Source organism: Bubalus bubalis, chromosome 20 (genome assembly GCF_019923935.1).
Source record: "Bubalus bubalis isolate 160015118507 breed Murrah chromosome 20, NDDB_SH_1, whole genome shotgun sequence".
Classification (NCBI taxonomy): Eukaryota; Metazoa; Chordata; class Mammalia; order Artiodactyla; family Bovidae; genus Bubalus; species Bubalus bubalis.
This window is the reverse complement of record NC_059176.1, coordinates 65,840,767-65,864,009: the sequence shown is the minus strand read 5'-3', so window position 1 is coordinate 65,864,009 and position 23,243 is coordinate 65,840,767. Positions and strand designations below refer to the sequence as shown.

The 23,243-nt window shown below is 40.7% G+C and overlaps 1 protein-coding gene and 1 long non-coding RNA gene across 2 annotated transcripts in view; one reads left to right on the top strand and one right to left on the bottom strand.

Moving 5' to 3' along the window:
- Positions 1-23,243, top strand: part of GABRG3 (gamma-aminobutyric acid type A receptor subunit gamma3) — an 838,213-nt gene that overhangs the window by 141,231 nt on the left and 673,739 nt on the right. The gene's annotated exons all lie outside the window — the stretch shown is intronic.
- Positions 9,356-22,215, bottom strand: LOC123330705. Its single transcript, XR_006546779.2, has 3 exons — positions 22,074-22,215; positions 21,789-21,907; positions 9,356-9,611 (listed from the first exon to the last, which is right to left on the bottom strand). It is a non-coding gene; the product is annotated as an uncharacterized LOC123330705 (long non-coding RNA).

The following is a 23,243-nucleotide window of genomic DNA, read 5'->3' as shown; positions in this document are numbered from 1 at the left end:
TGGATTTTGTTGAGGATTTTTGCATCTATGTTTGTCAATGATATTGGCCTGTAATTTTCTTTTTTTCTAGTATCATTGTCTGGTTTTGGTATCAGGGTGCTTGTGGCCTCATAGAATGAGTTTGAAAGTTCTTCTTTCTCTGAAATTTTTGGGAAGAGTTTCAGAAGGATACATGTTAACTGTTTTCTAAATGTTTGATAGAATTAACCTGTGAAGCCATCAGGTCCTGGACTTTTGTTTGTTGGGAATTTTTAAATTATAATTTCAATTTCAGTGCTTGTGATTGGCCTGTTCATATTTTCTATTTCTTCCTGGTTCAATCTTGGGAGACTGTAACTTCCTAAAAATTTGTCCATTTCTTCCCAGTTGTCTGTTTTATTGGCATCCAGTTGCTCATAGTAGTCTCTTATGATCCTTTGTATTTCTGTGGAGTCAGTTGTAACATTTCCTTCTTCATTTCTAATTTTATTGATTTGAGTCCTCTCCTTTTTTTTCTTGATGAGTCTGGCTAAAGGTTTATCAATGTTAACTGTCAGCAAGGTCTGAATCATTTGATTTCTCAATTTGAGTAAGTTTTGAGAAACTTACTAAACAGTAAGTTTTATGCGATGCTCACCCAAAAGTCGCAGTATCTTTGAATTTGGAAATTAACATATGTATTTTAAACTTTGTGGCTACACATATAGTTTCTAGGTTATTGTTTTTGATCTGTTGCTATTTGTCAAAGTACTTAAAAATCAAATTGCCATAATGGAAACTAAGAGCTGCTGCTGCTGCTGCATCGCTTCAGTCGTGTCCGACTCTGTGCGACCCCATAGACGGCAACCCACCAGGCTCCCCCATCCCTGGGATTCTCCAGGCAAGAACACTGGAGTGGGTTGCCATTTCCTTCTCCAATGCATGAAAGTGAAAAGTGAAAGTAAAGTCGCTCAGTCCTGTCCGACTCTTAGTGACCCCATGGACTGCAGCCTGCCAGGCTCCTCCGCCCATGGGATTTTCCAGGCAAGAGTACTGGAGTGGGGTGCCATTGCCTTCTCTGAAACTAAGAGCTACCATTTCATAAATAATCAGAGTAACTGTACAGATGACTGTCTGAATGCATCCTTGTATCCTTGTGGTGCTGAAAACTAATTTATTTAGCCCATTAGATTTCAGTAAATTCCTTGAATTGTTCAGAATTGATAAGTACGAAGTCTGAAACTATGCCATAAAATATAATTGCTGTTAACTGCTGTTGTATTACAAGAAAGTATGTGTTTTCTTTGTTTTTCCAGTTTTATTGAGATATAATTGACAAAATAGTGTTCAATTTAAGGTTTTTGGTGAGTTGGTCTGATACATTTATAAATTGCAAAATGATTGTCACCATATTTGCTACCACTTCCATTACATCACATCACATAGATACCATTAAATTTTTTTTTTTAAGCTCTTAGGCTAAATGCAGTCATTGTCACCAATAAAAGCACTGGTCAAGTCTACACACAAATGAATTTTGGATCCCATAGACACTGTTAAAATAATTTCAGACCTCCGTTTGTTGGTTAGGGAACACCAAACTGCTGTAAGAAGAAACTCAAGTAATTCAATGATTTGGAGAGTATAGACATTTCTTACTAGGGATTCTGAAATGAACGTTTTGTGTTGGTAGGCTCCTCTGCCCCTGCAGCATTCAGGGAGGAGGGCTGACAGTGAGTGCCCCATCATTTCCAGCATGTGACTGCAAAGCCCGGAGGGTACGTCTTACTCTGTTCACATGTCCCTTTGCAAGCTCCACTCTGCCAAGCTCATTGATTACTTTGTGCATTTGAAACTCCAAAGTTTCCTCCTCTCTGTAAAAGGATTTCGATCTTAGGTCTGATGCTTATATTTCTCTCTTTACGGATTTGAAGCTCTGACTCTAGTTCCATTTGTTTCATCTGTGTAGTCCTAGTAGGACTTTCATTTCTAAAGAAGATGCTGCTGCTGCTCTTTAGATGCTCAGTCATGTCCAGCTCTTTGTGACCTCACGGACTGTGGCCTGCCAGGCTTCAGTGCTCATGGGATTTCCCAGACAAGAATACTGGAGTACATTGCTATTTTCTTCTCCAGGGGATCTTCCTGACGCAGGAATCGAACCTGCATCTCCTGCATTGGTAGTCAGATTCTTAACCACTGAGCCACTTGGGGAGCCCATGGAAGGCGCTAGATGCTGTTAAATATTCTGCAGTTTATACTCAGCAGCAATGCCTCAATACAGTTCAAATGACTGAAGACATAGATAAAGCATTTTGAGTTTAATAGAGGGGAAGGTCATGATGCAAAGTAGGAATATTATTAGCAATGAGGTAACTTGCTGTTGTTCTGGTGGGTTTAGTTTTTTTGTTTGTTTGTTTTCCATTAAAGGTAAATAACTTACAGACAAGTGTGTCCATGCTGGCAGGAAATGAAAGGCTACATTATGGAGATGTTATTTTGTACTTTTAATGATGATGGGAGCTTTCACCAAATGTATGCTCTTATATTTCTGGTGCAGTAAACTCCCTAATTTCATTGGTCCCTCAAGGAAGCCCCTGTGTGGCAACATCACACACTTTGGTCTCATACTCTATACTGTGCTGGGTGGATGCTAAAGAGTCATTATGCAGCTGAAAGTTTTTTATGTTATGTTTTCCAGTTAAATGATAAAATCTGATGTTTAATTTTAACAACAGCAACTCTTTAGATATAATCTCATCTCTCCCAAGTTTAAATGATGTGCTTATTAGTTATGTCCTTATGTGCCAGTTGGATGCAGCTAAAGATTTAACGTCAGTTCCAAAGACAATGCTAGGATTGATTTATGGAGCCAGACTCCCTGTCTTCTATTTGTCTGCCTTCACTTCACACCAAAAAATGGAAAGAAAAAAAAGGAAAAGAGAGCTGTCTCTCCTTCAAACTAAAACTCCAGCTCTGACCTCAGCTTAGCTGATAACCTCAGGTAACTTGGTTCCCAACAGCAAGCCCATTTTAAGAAGATAACTGGAACTTGGTGAGAGCAGGAAATCAATTCTCCCCAGGCACAAAATGTCAGAGGATCCACCTACTGCCTGCTTTTGCATTTTCACTGCAAGACACTTAGATTTTTGAACAATCCTAATTATGGAAAAGTTCCTCTCATGCAGCTATGATAACGCCTCTTTTACTTCTGTCCTCTAACTGTATTTGCTTTCTGGAGTCTTACAGAACAAGTCTGACCCATCACTCATGGCTGCTTTTCAGACATTTAAGTCAGTCGCTGTGCTCATCTGCCCTGCCCCCGCCCCCAAATGCTGGGGTTTCCCTGCCCCCGAGCACACACCTACTGTCTCTGAACCTATGTGCACTTGTCTTCATGGGGGTGCGGGGGTGGTGCGTGTCATTGAACCTGGCTGTTTTTAAAATACTGGTAATATTTCAGTCTTTAGCTTGAGACTGCTGCTGTTGCTGTTGCTGCTAAGTCACTTCAGTCGTGTCTGACTCTGTGCAACCCCACAGACGGCAGCCCACCAGGCTCCCCCGTCCCTGGGATTCTTCAGGCAAGAACACTGGAGTGGGTTGCCATTTCCTTCTCCAATGCATGAAAGTGAAAAGTGAAAGTGAAGTCGCTCAGTCGTGCCCGACTCTTCCTGACCCCATGGACTGCAGCCTACCAGGCTCCTCTGCCCATGGGATTTTCCAGGCAAGAGTACTGGAGTGGGGGCTATTGCCTTCTCCGTTAGCTCGAGACTAGGAATACATATTTTTGACTGGATAAATAGTTTAATTAGGTATTTTATACTTATTGGTAGGCCCCATAAGGACCAAATATATTAATATTTACTAATGTTTAATTCATGTTTATTGAACTCAAAAAGGACCTTTTAAAGAAACAATAAACACTAAAAGAGAAATTTAACAATTACGCTCTTATTTGTACATTTAAGTGGATTCTTCTCAAGTATAGCTACAATCTCTTTAAACTCTAATATTGCTGATGACTTACCTATAAAAGGAACTGATACATTACAGTTTAAAGGTCTCATGAGGAGTTGTATTTTGCACTGCATAATATAAACAGCAGGTGGGGCCTTACTTTTCTCCCTCATGTGGGACAAACTCAAGGGCTGTAGTCTATACTGTACTGTAATTACTGACTTGCCCACGCCTGCCTAAACTGTTGCAAGGCAAAGGCAAAGTTGGAATCATGGCAAAATGAGAACTTAAAACAAGTTTCATATTTAGATGTTGTTGATGTTTCTGTCACAGCAATGACAGGATGTTAATATGCTGGGAATTGAACTCATTGAAAACTTGCTTTTAGACATATACCTGTACTTCTGAGAGTTTGAAATGATATCAGGGTGTTTCACGGCAGTAGGAAGATATTGGAGGCAGAATGTCAGGAATATACAAGTTTTCCTCTGGTAGGTCAGTGGTGTTTATTAGTGGTGAAAACACGGGGCCAACTTCCCTCCTTCCTGTAGATCCCCTGAGAGATACTCTGTGGAACAGGTGGATCTCTGTTCCTCTTATTTGTGATGTCCCATGGGTTTGGATCAGCAGTTTAAAATGGATTTGAGAATCAAATCACCTTTTGGTGCTCTTTATTGCTTTGATATTTAGTAGAAGATCTTTTCTAGGGAAGTAATGAGAGAAGAAAAGAGGACAAAACAGGACTTAGCTGTCTGCTGAGTAATGATCAGGCAATTGCTGGGGCCAAAATACAGCGTGATAGATCTCAGCAGTTTATGTGTTTGTTTTTTTTTTTTGAGAAACAGTAGAAAAGAAACCTGAGTGTATTTGAAGCTTTTATCTCCACTGGAATCCTCTGTGGGGACTTTAACTAGACAGCCACAGTATCGTTTGGACTTCTCCTTTCACAGAAATGAAATCCTGGTCAATTTAGGCAAGTCAGCTTGGATTTAGACTTTTAAAGGGGAAAGCATTCTCTTTGGGAAGGTGGCTTTTCCTTGCTACGTATTAATACTTTCCAAGAAAATAACTTTGCATGACCACATTTCTATGATGTTGCTCCATAATAGCTGAAATAAATGAACTAAAGTGATAACACCTGTTTGCAATAACTAAAGATTAGTTTTCTAGAAAAATCCTTTAGAAAATTATATTTTAGATTTCCCTAACCCCTGATAGAGCTAGCAGTTCTTTCTGTAATATACATATGTTCACAGTAATCTTGCTTAATACTAACCATGTATCTTTTGAACATCAAATATGTAATCTGTTTCATTTATTCCATCCTTTTCTAAATATCCCTGAAATCATAGTGCCCTTTTATTCTGTGTCTCTGGTTTTTGGACATGCAGTCGTGCTTAAACATTGATGCTAAGTGGTCCGGAAGACCATGGGCTCAAACTTTAGGCAAGAAAAAGCATCTCACTAAACTTTTGGAACAGTTGGGACTGCTTTTAATGAAATGCTGATGTGTGTTTTCAGCTATGATTCAAATATTCCAGATAGAAAAAGGAGAGGTGCCACTAGAATGGACACATTTAAAACTGGACTCAGGCCACTTGAAGGACTTTCGGGAAGGACTAGTGCTGTCCACGCTTGCATGGAAAGCTTCAATTTCTTGGAAAATCTTAAAATAGTTTTCAGTCTGAAGATCACTCAACTTGAAACTCTTAGGTCTTCCTTAAATGACCTTTCTTATGCCGTGCGTTTTCCCAAAGCAATCTAAAGAAAAGAGTTTATGACTTCTCATTAGTTGAAAGGGTATCTTTTCCCTTCCTGCTAGTCTCTTTTTCCTACCAGAATTCACTAATCTTGAACTGTAAAATTGAATTTCAAATGCAGAGTACTTGACTTATTTAAATTTTGTTACTGATTTAATTATAGATTGTTTTTGTAAAGACTTTTTTTCCCCTGTCAAAAAAAGCCTTACTTCTATCTGTGTGGAAAACACAGTGAAACAAATCCTTGTTGGGAAAAAAAAGACCCTTTAACCTGGGAGCAGGTATAGTAGGTGTCACAGATGGAGGCCAGCTGCAGGGGCAGGGAGGAGGAGGGCCAGCTCATGACTCAGGAGGCTGCACCCGGGTCACTGTTTCTGGACTCCCATTCCCCTTCATCTTGGGAGACAGCACCATTCTCATGAGTGTGCTTTGAAGATAGTCCCTTTTCTGATTTTATCTTGTTAATTCTACTCTGATTTTATCCTGTTAATTCTGCACTTCAAGTGAAGAAACTGGTAACATTTATTTAAAATACTGGCATAGCTAAACTCAGAGTACATGCTGAAATGTTGGGAAACAGCATGTCAAGGGCAAGTGAGACAAATGGAATCAGAAACAAGCAATGAAGAAACACACAGACCTCTTCCATGTGAGTATGACTTTGGGGAATATAGGAACTATATGACTACTAGCGTCTTCCAAGGAAAATGAAACAATTGACATATACATGAATATTGCTAGATTTAAAAATTTCCCAAACACATCGAACATCTTACAAGCCCCACGGCCTTCCTCTCTTCTGCACTTCTTTCCCAATCAAGGAGGCATATGGTTTGCTCTGCTCCAGTCCTCCCAAGCCAGGGGGTCTGCAGCTTAGTGAGACAGGACATGTTTTGGAATCAGATGGAATTGGGAGGATTCATTCAGATGAAAACAGCAAACAAGGCTTGGAAGTGCTTCAGCTGTTTGCATTTTCCTGCCGTCTCACTCCTGTGTTTCATCTTAAAGCTGCTGTGGCAAGATTGTGGTGACGTCTGCCCCCATTCAGAGGGTGATTCCCTGTGTCTATTTGAGGCTCCTGTTTCTTTCCTTACTTCTCTTATGATGTCTTGGAAGATGCTGCTATTGTGTTGCTGGCTTAGCAACTTTCCAGAGAACATCCTTTGGCTGAATGGAGCCACTCTGCCTGGAGGAGGGCTTGCCAGTGACAGCTAGTGCAAGAGCCTGGCCCTTTTGCCCAGAGGAATAATTCTGTCATTGTGTTTGTGCTCCAGAGTGCCCCCACGGGGGTCAGTCTGCCTCCAGCTAAGACCCTGCTTGGCTCTCCCTCCTGCCCTCCCTTGCTTCCCTGCCTCCCCTACTCCTGGGCACTTCCTGCACATGTTACTGGCCCGTAGCACTTACCAGGTTCAGCTTTAGGGAGGCTGGCCCTGTCAGGCCCTTCCCATCAGCTCTGGCACCTAGAACCCTCCATCTGCCAAGGTCTGTCTCCTTCTGAAGCCTGGCCTCCATGCCTTCCCTCCATCCTGTGAACTGCGGCACCTCCTGCACTGAACCCTCTACGTTCTCAGTTGAGTTAGTATATACTGTCTGCAGCCACAAAACTTTGACAGCTTGGTGCTTGTGTCTGTCAGGTCAGCTCAGGAGAAAGAAAGTACAGGGTAGTTTGAGGGGGAAAGTGTATGTGCTGGAAGCTTTAACTTTTGTTTCAGATTCAAAGGATTTCTTAACAAAAGAAACCACTCATTATACACAAATAAATGATTTTAATATTTAATAGGGAATTATTTATCATACTTGCAATAGGCAATCATTAAAGGAAAGAGAAATAGAATAGTAAAGGATAGTAACAGTACATGCATCATAAGATTGGGTTTTGACTGGCATCCAAGCAGCATCTTAGACTCAGACAGCAAACAGCAGTCTGGAGTCCCATTTGGGAAAAGGTCCCAGGCAGTGCCTCTGCTCCACTATTGAGACTTCAAAATTGCACTTTGGGGGTTCCTGCTTATAATCCCAGGCTGCAAAAAAATTGCAGCTCTGGTTTTATGTTAATCTTTTTTTTTTTTTTTGAACATTGTTATTTGTTTTGTCTTACAAATCTTGAAAAGTTGTTAAGCCCCAGGGCGGCTGGCCAGTTCCCTTGTAGGGGCTCAACAATCCCAGACCCACATCCTCTCTCATCCGCAGTGCTGCTTGTTTTGCACTCACGGTGGGCACATTTTCAGGTGTGCCTGGTCAGGCAGGTCAGAAGCGAGGAGAGAGGCCTGCTCTGCTTTCTTGTCTCTGAAGCCTGAACAGGACGACTTCCATGTAATTTTCCTAACAGTATAGTATAAAGAATTGCTCTAACTATAACAGAGTTGACGTAAAGGGGATGAGCTAGTATGAAGTACAGAGAACACTGATAAATAAAGTCATAGCATGTAAAAGGAGGATAGCTACCCCAGGAAGGGACCCTGGGCTGAGATGCAGACATTGTCAAAGGGGCTGTGCCCACGGCTCGCTGGACAACAGAGTCACTGTGGTCCTGTACCAGTGGAACTTGCCAGAAATCCACCTTCCAAGTTGCTGAGGAAATCCATTTACCCAAGGAGTCATTATAGTACAAAACCACCCAGGAAGGGTGCTGTGAAACTGCTGGCCACTGGGTGCCACTGAATACTGTACACTGTGGAGCTAGGTGCTGCAGGAGCCGGGCACAGGGATCGGGGGCTGTTCCTCTGGAGCCTGGAGCTCGAGGGCCCGTGCACCAAAGCAGCTGGGCCCTGGACATGTGGCGGTGCTGTAGCAGCTAGCTCAGGGAGCATTCTGGAGCCCAGAAGCAGAACCTCCACAGTGTCTCTCCAGCATCCCCAATGACAAAACTTACTGCCAGTTGGCCAAGGAATCATTTATAGGGCCCAGCTCCACTTTCATGGATCAGGCAATGGAGAAATTCAGCTCTGAGAGGCAGTACATTGATAACTGGCACAATGCCATATTTCCTCATCTGATGCATCAGCAGAAGCTTTACTGGTCACAGATAGGATAGGGCATTGTGTGATAAACATGCAGTGGAACTGCAAAATGGCAGGACTCTGAACAGGCTGATTTTAACCCTTTCAAAAAGGAAAGTGAAAAATATTTCCTCAGAGGTGTAGTGAAGACTTTAATCAGTTCAGTTCAGTTCAGTCGCGCAGTCGTGTCCGAATTTTTGAGACCCCACCCATGGACCACAGCACACCAGGCCTCCCTGTCCATCACCAACTCCCGGAGTCCACCCAAACCCATGTCCATTGAGTCAGTGATGCCATCCAACCATCTCATCCTCTGGCGTCCCCTTCTCCTCCCACCTTCAATCTTTCCCAGCATCAGGGTCTTTTCAAATGAGTCAACTCTTCACATCAGGTAGACAAAGTACTGGAGTTTCAGCTTCAGCATCAGTCCTTCCGATGAACACCCAGGACTGATCTCCTTTAGGATGGACTGGTTGGATCTCCTTGCAGTCCAAGAGACTCTCAAGAATCTTCTCCAACACCACAGTTCAAATCTAATCAGGGCCCCTAATCTTTCACTCTTCCAGACTTTCTGAATCTTCTGAAGTGTCCAGCATTTGGGGGTCTGACTGCCATGTTGTTACTGAGTCCAAACTTGTATTGTTCACAGTATCACAGGCCAGTAATCAAGAGACAAGTTTTTGAGGCAAGGAATAACTTTATTTGGAAAACCAGCAAACTGAGAAGATGGTGGGCTCATGCCCCATAAGACCATCTTACCAGAGTTACAATTCAGGCTCCTCTTACACTAAAAGGGGAGGGAATAAAGTAAGACACTTCCTGGTTCCCATCGGCCTCTGGAGGACGTCTTAATTTCTTCCTCCCTGTAGCCATTCCACAGGTGGACCTGGTCAGGATGTCTTCTGTGAGCTGAACGGTGTTTTAGCTTAAGGCTTATTACCTGGGAAACAGAGTTCCTAGAGATGGGCCATTATGTGAAATATAAGCCTATAGGCAATATCCTTTAAGTGATTAGCTTATAATAGATTACAAAATGTTCTTCCCTACAATTCTCCACTATCAACATCCATTCCACCATCTTGTGGGGAAAGAAAGAAAGGCCATTCTGTTGAATGGGGGTAACGGATATTCCTTAGGACCTTTAGTCAATCCTTTATATTTCATGACTGTTTGAACCCAATGGGACCGCTTAGCATTTTATTTAATTTGTAATTGAACTTAGAGTTTTGGTTCCAGTTCCCCAAAGGTATACTAAATTCCTGCACTATTTATTTGGACAAAATTAAAGAACTATGGATGGAGGTTCATGACATTGTACCAGAAGCAGTGATCAAGGCCATCCCAAAAATAAATGCAAAAAGGCAAATAATGTTTGTTTGAGGAGGCCATATATAGAGGAGAAAAAGAGAGAAGCTAAAGGCAAAGGAGAAAAGGTAAGATATACCCATTTGAATGCAGAGTTCCAAAGAATAGCAAGGAGAGATAAGAAAGCCTTCCTCAGTGATCAATGCAAAGAAATTGAGCAAAAAAATAGAAAGGGAAAGACTAGAGATCTCTTCAAGAAAATTAGAAATACCAAGGGAATATTTCAGGCAAAGATGGTCTCAATAAAGGACAGAAATTATATGGACCTAACAGAAGCAGAAGATATTAAGAAGAGGTGGCAAGAATACACAGAAGAACTATACAAAAAAGCTCTTCATGACCCAGATAACCAGGATGGTGTGATCACTCACCTAGAACTAGACAACCTGGAATGTGAAGTCAAGTGGGCCTTAGGAAGCATCACTAGGAACAAAGCTAGTGGAGGTGATGGAATTCCAGTTGAGCTATTTCAAATCCTAAAAGATGATGCTGTTAAAGTGCTGCACTCAATATGCCAGCAAACTTGGAAAACTCAGCAGTGGCCACAGGACTGGAAAAGATCAGTTTTCATTCCAATCCCAAAGAAAAGCAATACCAAAGAATGTTCAAACTATCTCACAATTGAACACATCTCACATGCTAGCAAACTAATGCTCAGAATCCTCAAAGCCAGGCATCAACAGTATGTGAACCATGAATTTCCAGATGTTCAAGCTGGATTTAGAAAAGGCAGAGAAACCAGAGATCAAATTGCCAACATCTGTTGGATCATAGAAAAAGCAAGACAGTTCCAGAAAAACATCTACTTCTGCTTTATTGATTATGCAAAAGCTTTTGACTGTGTGGATTACAACAAACTGTGGAAAATTCTTCAAGAGGTGGGAATACCAGACCACCTGACCTGCCTCTTGAGAAATCTGTATGCAGGTCAATAAGCAACAGTTAAACCTGGACATGGAACAACAGATTGGTTCCAAATAGGAAAAGGAGTATGTCAAGGCTGTATATTTTCACCCTGCTTATTTAACTTCTGTGCAGAGTACATCATACAAAATGCTGGGTTGGATGAAGCACAAATTGGAATCAAGACTGCCAGGAGAAATATCAATAACCTCAGATATGCAGATGACACCACCTTATGGCAGAAAGTGAAGAAGAACTAAAGAGCCTCTTGATGAAAGTGAAAGAGGAGAGTCAAAAAGTTGGCTTAAAACTCGACATTCAGAAAACTAAGATCATGGCATCTGGTCCCATCACTTCATGGCGAATAGATGGGGAAATAATGGAAACAATGAGAGACTTTAGATTTGGGGGCTCCAAAATCACTGCAGATGGTGACTGCAGCCATGAAATTAAAAGACCCTTGCTCCTTGGAAGAAAAGCTATGAGCAACCTATCAGTGTACTAAAAAGCGGAGACATTACTTTGCCAACCACGGTCCATCTAGTCAAAGCTATGGTTTTTCCAGTAGTCATGTATGGATATGAGAATTGGACCATAAAGAAGGCTGAGCACCGAAGAATTGATGTTTTTGAACTGTGGTGTTGGAGAAGACTCTTGAGAGTCCCTTGGACTGCAAGGAGATCCAAACATCCATCCTAAAGGAGATCAGTCCTGAATATTCATCGGAAGAACTGATGTTGAAGCTGAAGCTCCAATCTTTGGCCACCTGATGTGAAGAACTGACTCATTTGAAAAGACCCTGATACTCAGAAAGATTTAAGGCGAGAGGAGAAGGGGACGACAGAGGACGAGATGGTTGGTTGGCATCACTGACTCAATGCACATGAATTTGAATAAACTCTGGGAGTTGGCGATGGACATGGGGGCCTGTCACGCTGCAGTCCATGGAGTCACAAATAGTCGGACATGACTGAGTGACTGAACTGAACTGAAACAAATTGGTTACCACTTCTGCAGCTGTAATGGAATTATCATCTACTTCAGTTGGATGACAGACCTGTTGGAGGCAAACTCATGAATAGTATAGTGCCCAAAAGTTTTAATATAACTGGTAACCTCTAGGTCTTTTAGCATTGATTCTTCTATATGGGTAAAAAAGGAAACAGTGACAGCCTTTATTTTCTTGGGCTCCAAAATCACTGCAGGTGGTGACTGCAGCTGTGAAATTAAAGGACACTTGCTCCTTGGAAGAAAAGCTATGACAAACTTAGACAGCATATTAAAAAGCAGAGACATTACTTTGCCAACAAAGGTCCATGTAGTCAAAGCTATGGTCTTTCCAGTAGTCATGTATGGATGTCTGAGTTGGACTATAAAGTAGGCTGAGCACCAAAGAATTGAACTGTGGTGCTCAAGAAGACTCCTGAGAGTCCCCTGGACTACAGAAGATCACAGCAGTCAGTCCTAAAGGAAATTAACCCTGAATATTCATTGGAAGGACTGATGCTGAAGCCCCAATACTTTGGCCACTTGATGCAAAGAGCCAACTTATTGGAAAAGACCCTGATGCTGGGAAAGATTGAAGGCAGGAGGAGAAGGAGATGACAGAGGATGAGATGTCTGGATGGCATCATCAATTCAATGGACATGAATTTGAACAAACTCCAGGAGAAAGTGAAGGGTAGGGAAGCCAAGTGTGCTACAGTCCATGGGTCACAAAGACTTGAACATGATAGAGCAACTGAAGAAGAACAAGTACCTGGGCAGATACCCAGAATACAATATTTTAAAGGGGCTTAATGTAAGCTTGCTTCTGATCTGTAGTGGGTAGTTGGCAAGGTCTTATCCCAAGTTAAATGATTCTTGACATTTTAGTGACATTTCTTTTTAACATATGATTCATATTCTTGGCTTTTAATATATGATTTGTCTTCCTGTTGATTGTGGTCTGTGGGATGAATGTTGTGTTAACACCTCAATCCAAAGCTGGATAATTTCCCTAAGTGGAACCACTTCAGAGATTTTACATCCATGTGGTTCATGCTTCCATCTGTCCTGAAAATGTGTCCATACAAACACTAGCAGGTTAACTGCAATTTTTGCAGTTTGGGCATTTCAGTAAAGCCTATATTTCAGTCCTTTGGTGGACTCTGATTCAAAGTTTTCTGGTGAATAACTTCAGGATGTGGTAATCAGCCCATTCCCCAATGTCAGTTTTACCTGAGGCTTTGGTGGGGAACTAGGTCCCTCAAATCCAAGGGAGCCCCCCGGCCTCTTCATTCAGAGTGTCTCTCTCTCTGCCATACATGAGGTTCCTTCATTGTTCTGCTTTGGTCTAGGGGATCTGTTTTCTAGTGTCCCTCCTCCTTATAGTAGGCGCCTTGTTCCTTCCCCAGTAGAGCCTTACTTCAAGCTACTTGCCTTTTGGAAATCCAGTGCCACTGCCAAAAAAGGTGATGTTTTGTCTCGCATCTTCTTTCTTCTATTGCTATCCTCTTTTGAATACTTTAACAGCAACATCTACCAGTTGAGAAGGGTTCATTCCCAATGTACCATCTGATTTTTGCAACTTTCTCCTGATGTCTGAGGCGTTTTGCCCACAAAGATCAAATCTACCATTCTAATATTTTTAGGGGCCTCAGGACTTGCATTAGTATGATGTCTGTAGGTCTCATAACATTCTTTCCAAAAATTCAGAGAGGTCTTCATTTGTTTTGCTAAATTTCTTGAGTTTTGTTCAACCACTTTTGCTTGGTTTTCCTTTCCAAGGCCTTGCCACCACGGAAGCCCAACTATTAAAAGAATGTCTTTTTGTTTTCGCATCAACCAAGTGGAATTACAGTGCATGTCAACAGAAATTTGACTACTGCTGTGACAATGGACTTCCCTTGTGGCTCAGCCGGTAAAGAATCTGCCTGAGGAGACCCTGATTCGATTCCTGGGTCAGGAAGATCTGCTGGAGAAGGGATAGGCTACCCACTCCAGTATTCTTGGGCTTCCCTTGTGGTTCAGCTGGTAAAGAATCCACCTGCAATGCGGGAGACCTGGGTTCGATCCCTGAGTTGGGAAGATCCTCTGGAGAAGGGAAAGGCTACCCACTCTGGTATACGGGTCTGAAGAATTCCACGGACTGTCCATGGGGTTGCAGAGTCTGACACGACTGAGCGACTTTCACTTCACTGTAAATTATGACTGATCATTTATCAGAATATACCAGAATTCTAGGAATCCCATACAATTTCTAGAATATGTATATTGCTATGCTAAGTCACTTCAGTCGTGTCCGACTCTGTGCAACCACACAGACGGCAGCCCACCAGGCTCCCCCGTCCCTAGGATTCTCCAGGCAAGAGCACTGGAGTGGGTTGCCATTTCCTTCTCCAATGCATGAAAGTGAAAAGTGGAAGTGAAGTCACTCAGTCGTGTCCGACCCTCAGTGACCCCATGGACTGCAGCCCTCCAGGCTCCTCCATCCATGGGATTTTCCAGGCAAGAGTACTGGAGTGGGGTGCCATTGCCTTTTCCGAGAATATGTATATTAATAATATATAATACATATATTAATAATGTTTACCCATATGATACAGTCTAGAAAAGTTTTATCACTCATTTGATACCTCCCATGCAATTCAACACAGCGAACAAGCTCAATTAGTTTATTTATTATTTTTTTTTTTAAATTTTATTTTATTTTTAAACTTTACATAACTGTATTAGATTTGCCAAATATCAAAATGAATCCGCCACAGGTTTACATGTGTTCCCCATCCTGAACCCTCCTCCCTCCTCCCTCCCCATTCCATCCCTCTGGGTCGTCCCAGTGCACCAGCCCCAAGCATCCAGTATCGTGCATCGAACCTGGACTGGCAACTCATTTCATACATGATATTTTACATGTTTCAATGCCATTCTCCCAAATCTTCCCACCCTCTCCCTCTCCCACAGAGTCCATAAGACTGTTCTATACATCAGTGTCTCTTTTGCTGTCTCGTACACAGGGTTATTGTTACCATCTTTCTAAATTCCATATATATGCGTTAATATACTGTATTGGTGTTTTTCTTTCTGGCTTACTTCACTCTGTATAATAGGCTCCAGTTTCATCCACCTCATTAGAACGGATTCAAATGTATTCTTTTTAATGGCTGAATAATACTCCATTGTGTATATGTACCACAGCTTTCTTATCCATTCATCTGCTGATGGACATCTAGGTTGCTTCCATGTCCTGGCTATTATAAACAGTGCTGCAATGAACATTGGGGTACTCGTGTCTCTTTCCCTTCTGGTTTTCTCAGTGTGTATGCCCAGCAGTGGGATTGCTGGATCATAAGGCATGTCTATTTCCAGTTTTTTAAGGAATCTCCACACTGTTCTCCATAGTGGCTGTACTAGTTTGCATTCCCACCAACAGTGTAAGAGGGTTCCCTTTTCTCCACACCCTCTCCAGCATTTATTACTTGTAGACTTTTGGATTGCAGCCATTCTGACTGGTTCAATTAGTTTAATATTCCTGAGATGGAGAGAAAACAAATAATTTCAGGTATTGTAGGGGCCCTCTGGAAAGCCTCAAAGTTAGCCAGAGGTCAAATGAACCTCATTTAGAACTAGAAAAGTTTGTCAAAAATATCAAAAAATTTTAACCAGGGATAATAAAAGATCTCAATGGTCACTAAATTGAGTGAGAGAGTGAAGTTGCTCAGTTGTGTCCGACTCTTTGCGACCGCATGGACTATAGCCTACCAGGCTCCTCCATCCATGGGATTTTCCAGGCAATAGTACTGGGGTGGGTTGCCATTTCTTTCTCTAAGGGATCTTTCCCACCCAGGAATTGAACCCAGGTCTCCTTCATTGCAGACAGATGCATCACGGAAGTCCCTACAGATCACTTAAACTAACTCATAATCTTACCAAAAGCAGTTCAATATTTTAAGAAAACTTTGTCCTCTTAGAGAACCAAATTCAGGTTTTATATCACTATATATTTAAGATTTATTTTCTTAATTAATTTAAATCTTATTTTATTTATTTATTTTTTCATACATGATATTTTACATGTTCCAATGCCATTCTCCCAAATCTTCCCACCCTCTCCCTCTCTCACAGAGTCCATAAGACTGTTCTATACATCAGTGTCTCTTTTGCTGTCTCGTACACAGGGTTATTGTTACCATCTTTCTAAATTCCATATATATGCGTTAGTATACTGTACTGGTGTTTTTCTTTCTGGCTTACTTCACTCTGTATAATAGGCTCCAGTTTCATCCACCTCATTAGAACTGCTTCAAATGTATTCTTTTTAATGGCTGAATAATACTCCATTGTGTATATGTACCACAGCTTTCTTATCCATTCATCTGCTGATGGACATCTAGGTTGCTTCCATGTCCTGGCTATTATAAACAGTGCTGTGATGAACATTGGGGTACACGTGTCTCTTTCCCTTCTGGTTGCCTCAGTGTGTATGCCCAGCAGTGGGATTGCTGGATCATAAGGCAGTTCTATTTCCAGTTTTTTAAGGAATCTCCACACTGTTCTCCATAGTGGCTATACTAGTTTGCATTCCCACCAACAGTGTAAGAGGGCTCCCTTTTCTCCACACCCTCTCCAGCATTTATTACTTGTAGACTTTTGGATCGCAGCCATTCTGACTGGTGTGAAATGGTACCTCATAGTGGTTTTGATTTGCATTTCTCTGATAATGAGTGATGTTGAGCATCTTTTCATGTGTTTGTTAGCCATCTGTATGTCTTCTTTGGAGAAATGTCTATTTAGTTCTTTGGCCCATTTTTTGATTGGGTCATTTATTTTTCTGGAGTTGAGCTGTAGGAGTTGCTTGTATATTTTTGAGATTAGTTGTTTGTCAGTTGCTTCATTTGCTATTATCTTCTCCCATTCTGAAGGCTGTCTTTTCACCTTGCTAATAGTTTCCTTTGATGTGCAGAAGCTTTTAATTTTAATTAGGTCCCATTTGTTTATTTTTGCTTTTATTTCCAATATTCTGGGAGGTGGGTCATAGAGGATCCTGCTGTGATGTATGTCAGAGAGTGTTTTGCCTATGTTCTCCTCTAGGAGTTTTATAGTTTCTGGTCTTTCGTCTAGATCTTTAATCCATTTTGAGTTTATTTTGTGTATGGTGTTAGAAAGTGTTCTAGTTTCATTCTTTTACAAGTGGTTGACCAGATTTCCCAGCACCACTTGTTAAAGAGATTGTCTTTAATCCATTGTATATTCTTGCCTCCTTTGTCAAAGATAAGGTGTCCATATGTGCGTGGATTTATCTCTGGGCTTTCTATTTTGTTCCATTGATCTATATTTCTGTCTTTGTGCCAGTACCATACTGTCTTGATGACTGTGGCTTTGTGAGCCTGAAGTCAGGTAGGTTGATTCCTCCAGTTCCATTCTTCTTTCTCAAGATCGCTTTGGCCATTCGAGGTTTTTTGTTTTTCCATACAAATTGTGAAATTATTTGTTCTAGCTCTGTGAAGAATGCTGTTGGTAGCTTGATAGGGATTGCATTGAATCTATAGATTGCTTTGGGTAGTATACTCATTTTCACTATATTGATTCTTCCAATCCATGAACATGGTATATTTCTCCATCTGTTAGTGTCCTCTTTGATTTCTTTCACCAGTGTTTTATAGTTTTCTATATATAGGTCTTTAGTTTCTTTAGGTAGATATATTCCTAAGTATTTTATTCTTTCCATTGCAATGGTGAATGGAATTGTTTCCTTAATTTCTCTTTCTGTTTTCTCATTATTAGTGTATAGGAATGCAAGGGATTTCTGTGTGTTGATTTTATATCCTGCAACTTTACTATAGTCATTGATTAGTTTTAGTAATTTTCTGGTGGAGTCTTTAGGGTTTTCTATGTAGAGGATCATGTCATCTGCAAACAGCGAGAGCTTTACTTCTTCTTTTCCAATTTGGATTCCTTTTATTTCTTTTTCTGTTCTGATTGCTGTGGCCAAAACTTCCAAAACTATGTTGAATAGTAATGGTGAAAGTGGGCACCCTTGTCTTGTTCCTGACTTTAGAGGAAATGCTTTCAATTTTTCACCATTGAGGATAATGTTTGCTGTGGGTTTGTCATATATAGCTTTGATTATGTTGAGGTATGTTCCTTCTATTCCTGCTTTCTGGAGAGTTTTTATCATAAATGGATGTTGAATTTTGTCAAAGGCTTTCTCTGCATCTATTGAGATAATCATATGGTTTTTATTTTTCAATTTGTTAATGTGGTGTATTACATTGATTGATTTGCGGATATTGAAGAATCCTTGCATCCCTGGGATAAAGCCCACTTGGTCATGGTGTATGATCTTTTTAATGTGTTGTTGGATTCTGATTGCTAGAATTTTGTTAAGGATTTTTGCATCTATGTTCATCAGTGATATTGGCCTGTAGTTTTCTTTTTTTGTGGGATCTTGGTCAGGTTTTGGTATTAGGGTGATGGTGGCCTCATAGAATGAGTTTGGAAGTTTACCATCCTCTGCAATTTTCTGGAAGAGTTTGAGCAGGATAGGTGTTAGCTCTTCTCTAAATTTTTGGTAGAATTCAGCGGTGAAGCCGTCTGGACCTGGGCTTTTGTTTGCTGGAAGATTTTTGATTACAGTTTCAATTTCCGTGCTTGTGATGGGTCTGTTAAGATTTTCTATTTCTTCCTGGTCGAGTTTTGGAAAGTTGTACTTTTCTAAGAATTTGTCCATTTCTTCCTCGTCCATTTTATTGGCATATAATTGCTGATAGTAGTCTCTTATGATCCTTTGTATTTCTGTGTTGTCTGTTGTGATCTCTCCATTTTCATTTCTAATTTTATTGATTTGATTTTTCTCCCTTTGTTTCTTGATGAGTCTGGCTAATGGTTTGTCAATTTTATTCATCCTTTCAAAAAACCAGCTTTTGGTTTTGTTGATTTTTGCTATGGTCTCTTTTGTTTCTTTTGCATTTATTTCTGCTCTAATTTTTAAGATTTCTTTCCTTCTACTAACCCTGGGGTTCTTCATTTCTTCCTTTTCTAGTTGCTTTAGGTGTAGAGTTAGGTTATTTATTTGACTTTTTTCTTGTTTCTTGAGGTATGCCTGTATTGCTATGAACTTTCCCCTTAGGACTGCTTTAACCGTGTCCCACAGGTTTTGGGTTGTTGTGTTTTCATTTTCATTCGTTTTTATGCAAATTTTGATTTCTTTTTTGATTTCGTCTGCGATTTGTTGGTTATTCAGCAGCGTGTTGTTCAGCCTCCATATGTTGGATTTTTTTTATCAGTTTTTCTCCTGTAATTGAGATCTAATCTTACTGCATTGTGGTCAGAAAAGATGCTTGGAATGATTTCTATTTTTTTGAATTTACCAAGGCTAGCTTTATGGCCCAGGATGTGATCTATCCTGGAGAAGGTTCCATGTGCGCTTGAGAAGAAGGTGAAATTCATTGTTTTGGGACGAAATGTCCTATAGATATCAATTAGGTCTAACTGGTCTATTGTATCATTTAAAGTTTGTGTTTCCTTGTTAATTTTCTGTTTAGTTGATCTGTCCATAGGTGTGAGTGGGGTATTAAAGTCTCCCACTATTAATGTGTTATTGTTAATTTCTCCTTTCATACTTGTTAGCATTTGTCTTACATACTGCGGTGCTCCCGTGTTGGGTGCATATATATTTATAATTGTTATATCTTCTTCTTGGATTGATCCTTTGATCATTATGTAGTGTCCTTCTTTGTCTCTTTTCACAGTCTTTGTTTTAAAATCTATTTTATCTGATATGAGTATTGCTACTCCTGCTTTCTTTTAGTCCCTATTTGCATGGAAAATCTTTTTCCAGCCCTTCACTTTCAGTCTGTATGTGTCCCCTGTTTTGAGGTGGGTCTCTTGTAGACAACATATGTAGGGGTCTTGTTTTTGTATCCATTCAGCCAGTCTTTGTCTTTTGGTTGGGGCATTCAACCCATTTACGTTTAAGGTAATTACTGATAAGTATGATCCCGTTGCCATTTACTTTATTGTTTTTGGTTCGAATTTATACACCATTTTTGTGTTTCCTGTCTAGAGAATATCCTTTAGTATTTGTTGGAGAGCTGGTTTGGTGGTGCAGAATTCTCTCAGCTTTTGCTTGTCTGAAAAGCTTTTGATTTCTCCTTCATACTTGAATGAGATCCTTGCTGGGTACAACAATCTGGGCTGTAGGTTATTTTCTTTCATCATTTTAAGTATGTCTTGCCATTCCCTCCTGGCTTGAAGAGTTTCTATTGAAAGATCAGCTGTTATCCTTATGGGTATTCCCTTGTGTGTTATTTGTTGTTTTTCCCTTGCTGCTTTTAATATTTGTTCTTTGTGTTTGATCTTTGTTAATTTGATTACTATGTGTCTTGGGGTGTTTCGCCTTGGGTTTATCCTGTTTGGGACTCTCTGGGTTTCTTGGACTTGGGTGATTATTTCCTTCCCCATTTTAGGGAAGTTTTCAACTATTATCTCCTCAAGTATTTTCTCATGGTCTTTCTTTTTGTCTTCTTCTTCTGGGACCCCTATGATTCGAATGTTGTAGCGTTTACTATTGTCCTGGAGGTCTCTGAGATTGTCCCCATTTCTTTTAATTTGTTTTTCTTTTGTCCTCTCTGATTCATTTGTTTCTACCATTCTATCTTCTAATTCACTAATCCTATCTTCTGCCTCTGTTATTCTACTATTTGTTGCCTCCAGAGTGTTTTTAATTTCACTTATTGCATTATTCATTATATATTGACTCTTTTTTATTTCTTCTAAGTCCTTGTTAAACCTTCCTTGCATCACTTAATTTAGCTTCAAGTTTTGAAAATCTGGAGAGGCTGTTCTAGGTAATCATTCCCAAAGTATTATCCCCATAGAGTTTACCCCAAAACTCTTTGCTTCATTCATCTTTATTTTACTTACTTAAAAACTTTGTCACATTGTTATTTTCCTGTGGACAAACTTTGTAACAGGAATAGCGTATTATTTGGTTTCTAGTCAACCTAGATACAGTGGAAGTATTATACTTAATGACTCTAAAGAAATCTATATCAAACTGACACGCTTAAGCTATCTTTAACAACAGATATTAATTCAATATTGAGCATTTCCCAGATCATGTGGACCTGAAAATCATTCTGGCCAGTTTCCTTAACATTTATGTATTTATAAAAGCAATTTTCTTTAAGGCAATTAAATAGAGCTCTTTTACAAATTAATTTTGGCAGTGCCACGCATCTGTAACACATATACGAACAAACACAGGGAACTCATAGTTCCCATTTCAAAAGTGAGCTGTGAATTAGGTACAACAATGTAAAACCCATGAGTTATAAAAGACATTGGATTCAAATTGGGCTTTGGGTGATGGGATGAATCAAGGTCATCTGTCTGCATAGCTAAATCCTTATACTTGTATTTATGGAAAAGACACTTCTATTTCTACTTGTATATTTTGGTGATTTTAGGAATGAAGTGGAACCTTTCTGTTGTTCCTTGGACTGTCCCACTTTTGGGCAAGAACAGACTGTTTTTTTTTTCCCCCCTATTACCTTCTTCCATCTGATGTCAGTAAAAGTTTGAAGTATCACAGAACTGATTTGGCTGTGAATGGAGAAATAATACCACATGAAATGAAACAAAAAAGCCAAAGAACAAATAGAAAATTCTAAATAAGCCCTCAGGTTTGGTCTTGGGGTTTTAAATATACCAACAGCACAGGAGACCATGAATGGTGTAATTAACACAGCAAGAACAGCAGCATGTGGTGCACAGGGTCCCAAGATAACCCTTCCTGAACCCCTGTGGGGATCTTAAAGGCACTGTGGCCACATATGGTTATGGTAAGGTATCCTCTTCCTCTCACCTGTGAGTTCAGAGCTATAATCAGGTCCCGTATCCAAAATGTGCCTCCGAGGCCTTTCTTCAGGTGATAGTTGGAGCATTCCGCCCCTTTCAAGACGAAACACAAACACATGCCAGCTTCTAAAGAAACAAAGAGGTCAACAGAATGGGTAGAAGTCCAGCAACTCTTTCCTCTCTCCAACAGGCTACCCCACTCAAAAACAAAACAAATTGGCTTTTTTCCATAGAAAAAGCAGTAAATGAAGAGGAAATAGAGTTCCTGGCTGTACACACCAGAGTGACTTACCCTACTGTATGAAGCCCATTGTCTCCCAAATGATGATTCCTTGTTCCAGCTGCCAAGCTCTGGGACAGCCAATGCTGCATCGGGGAATTTTGGAGGGCAGATCCTCAGGAAAAGTGGTCCTGGTAGCTGCTAAGACCTTACCTGAAAATTCCCCAACTGGGGCAGGCTGGCCACAAGCAGCAAGCCTCCTGGCTAGCTCCCCCAAATTTGTTACTGAGTCTAAATTCATACTGCTTGCTGCAAGACAGGACAATAACCAAGAGACGAGTTGTTGGGGCAAGGAATAATGACTTTATTCAGAAAGTCAGCCAACTGAGAAGATGGTAGGCTTATATCCCAAAGAACTAAATTGCCTGAGTTAAAGGGGAGGGAGTAAAGTCAAGCACTTCCTGGTTCCCTTCAGCCTCAGGAGGGCAGGTGTTAATTTCTTCCTCTCTGCAGTCTTTCACAGGTGGGCCTGTCAGGATATTTCCCTTGAGCTGAACAAAGGTATTTCTTTCTTTCTTTCTTTTTTTTTTTTTTTGCTTAATGCTCTTTACCTAGAAGGGAGGGTTCCCAGAGATGGGCCATTATGTATAGTTTAAGCTTATGGGAACCATCCCTTTAGTGATTAACTTGTAATGGATTACAAAAGGTTTTTCCCTATTACAATATCCTACTCTTAAAGCAAGGACACAATTCAGGCATCTTGCAGAAACTCCTCACTTTCAAAAATAGGTTGTTTTCCCCCTGGCAAATGGGATTCCCAATCCCAAGGGAAAGTGGTGTCCGAGAGGAGGCCTGGATCAAATTACTTAGCAAGCTTTCAGTCCTGTATCTTTGCTGTCACAGAAACAGCTGAATGGATACAGTGTTCCTTTGAGCCTTGGGTCTGCTCATGGAGCCCTTAAGCAGCTCCAGGCTTTTTAGCAGTGTATCATACTTATGGATTTGTGTTTGTGATATTCCCAAGGTCTAGAGAGTCCCTTGGACTGCAAGGAGATCCAACGAGTCCATTCTGTAGGAGATCAGCCCTGGGATTTCTTTGGAAGGAATGATGCTAAAGCTGAAACTCCAGTACTTTGGCCACCTCATGCGAAGAATTGACTCATTGGAATAGACTCTGATGCTGGGAGGGATTGGGGGCAGGAGGAGAAGAGGACGACAGAGGATGAGATGGCTGGGTGGCAT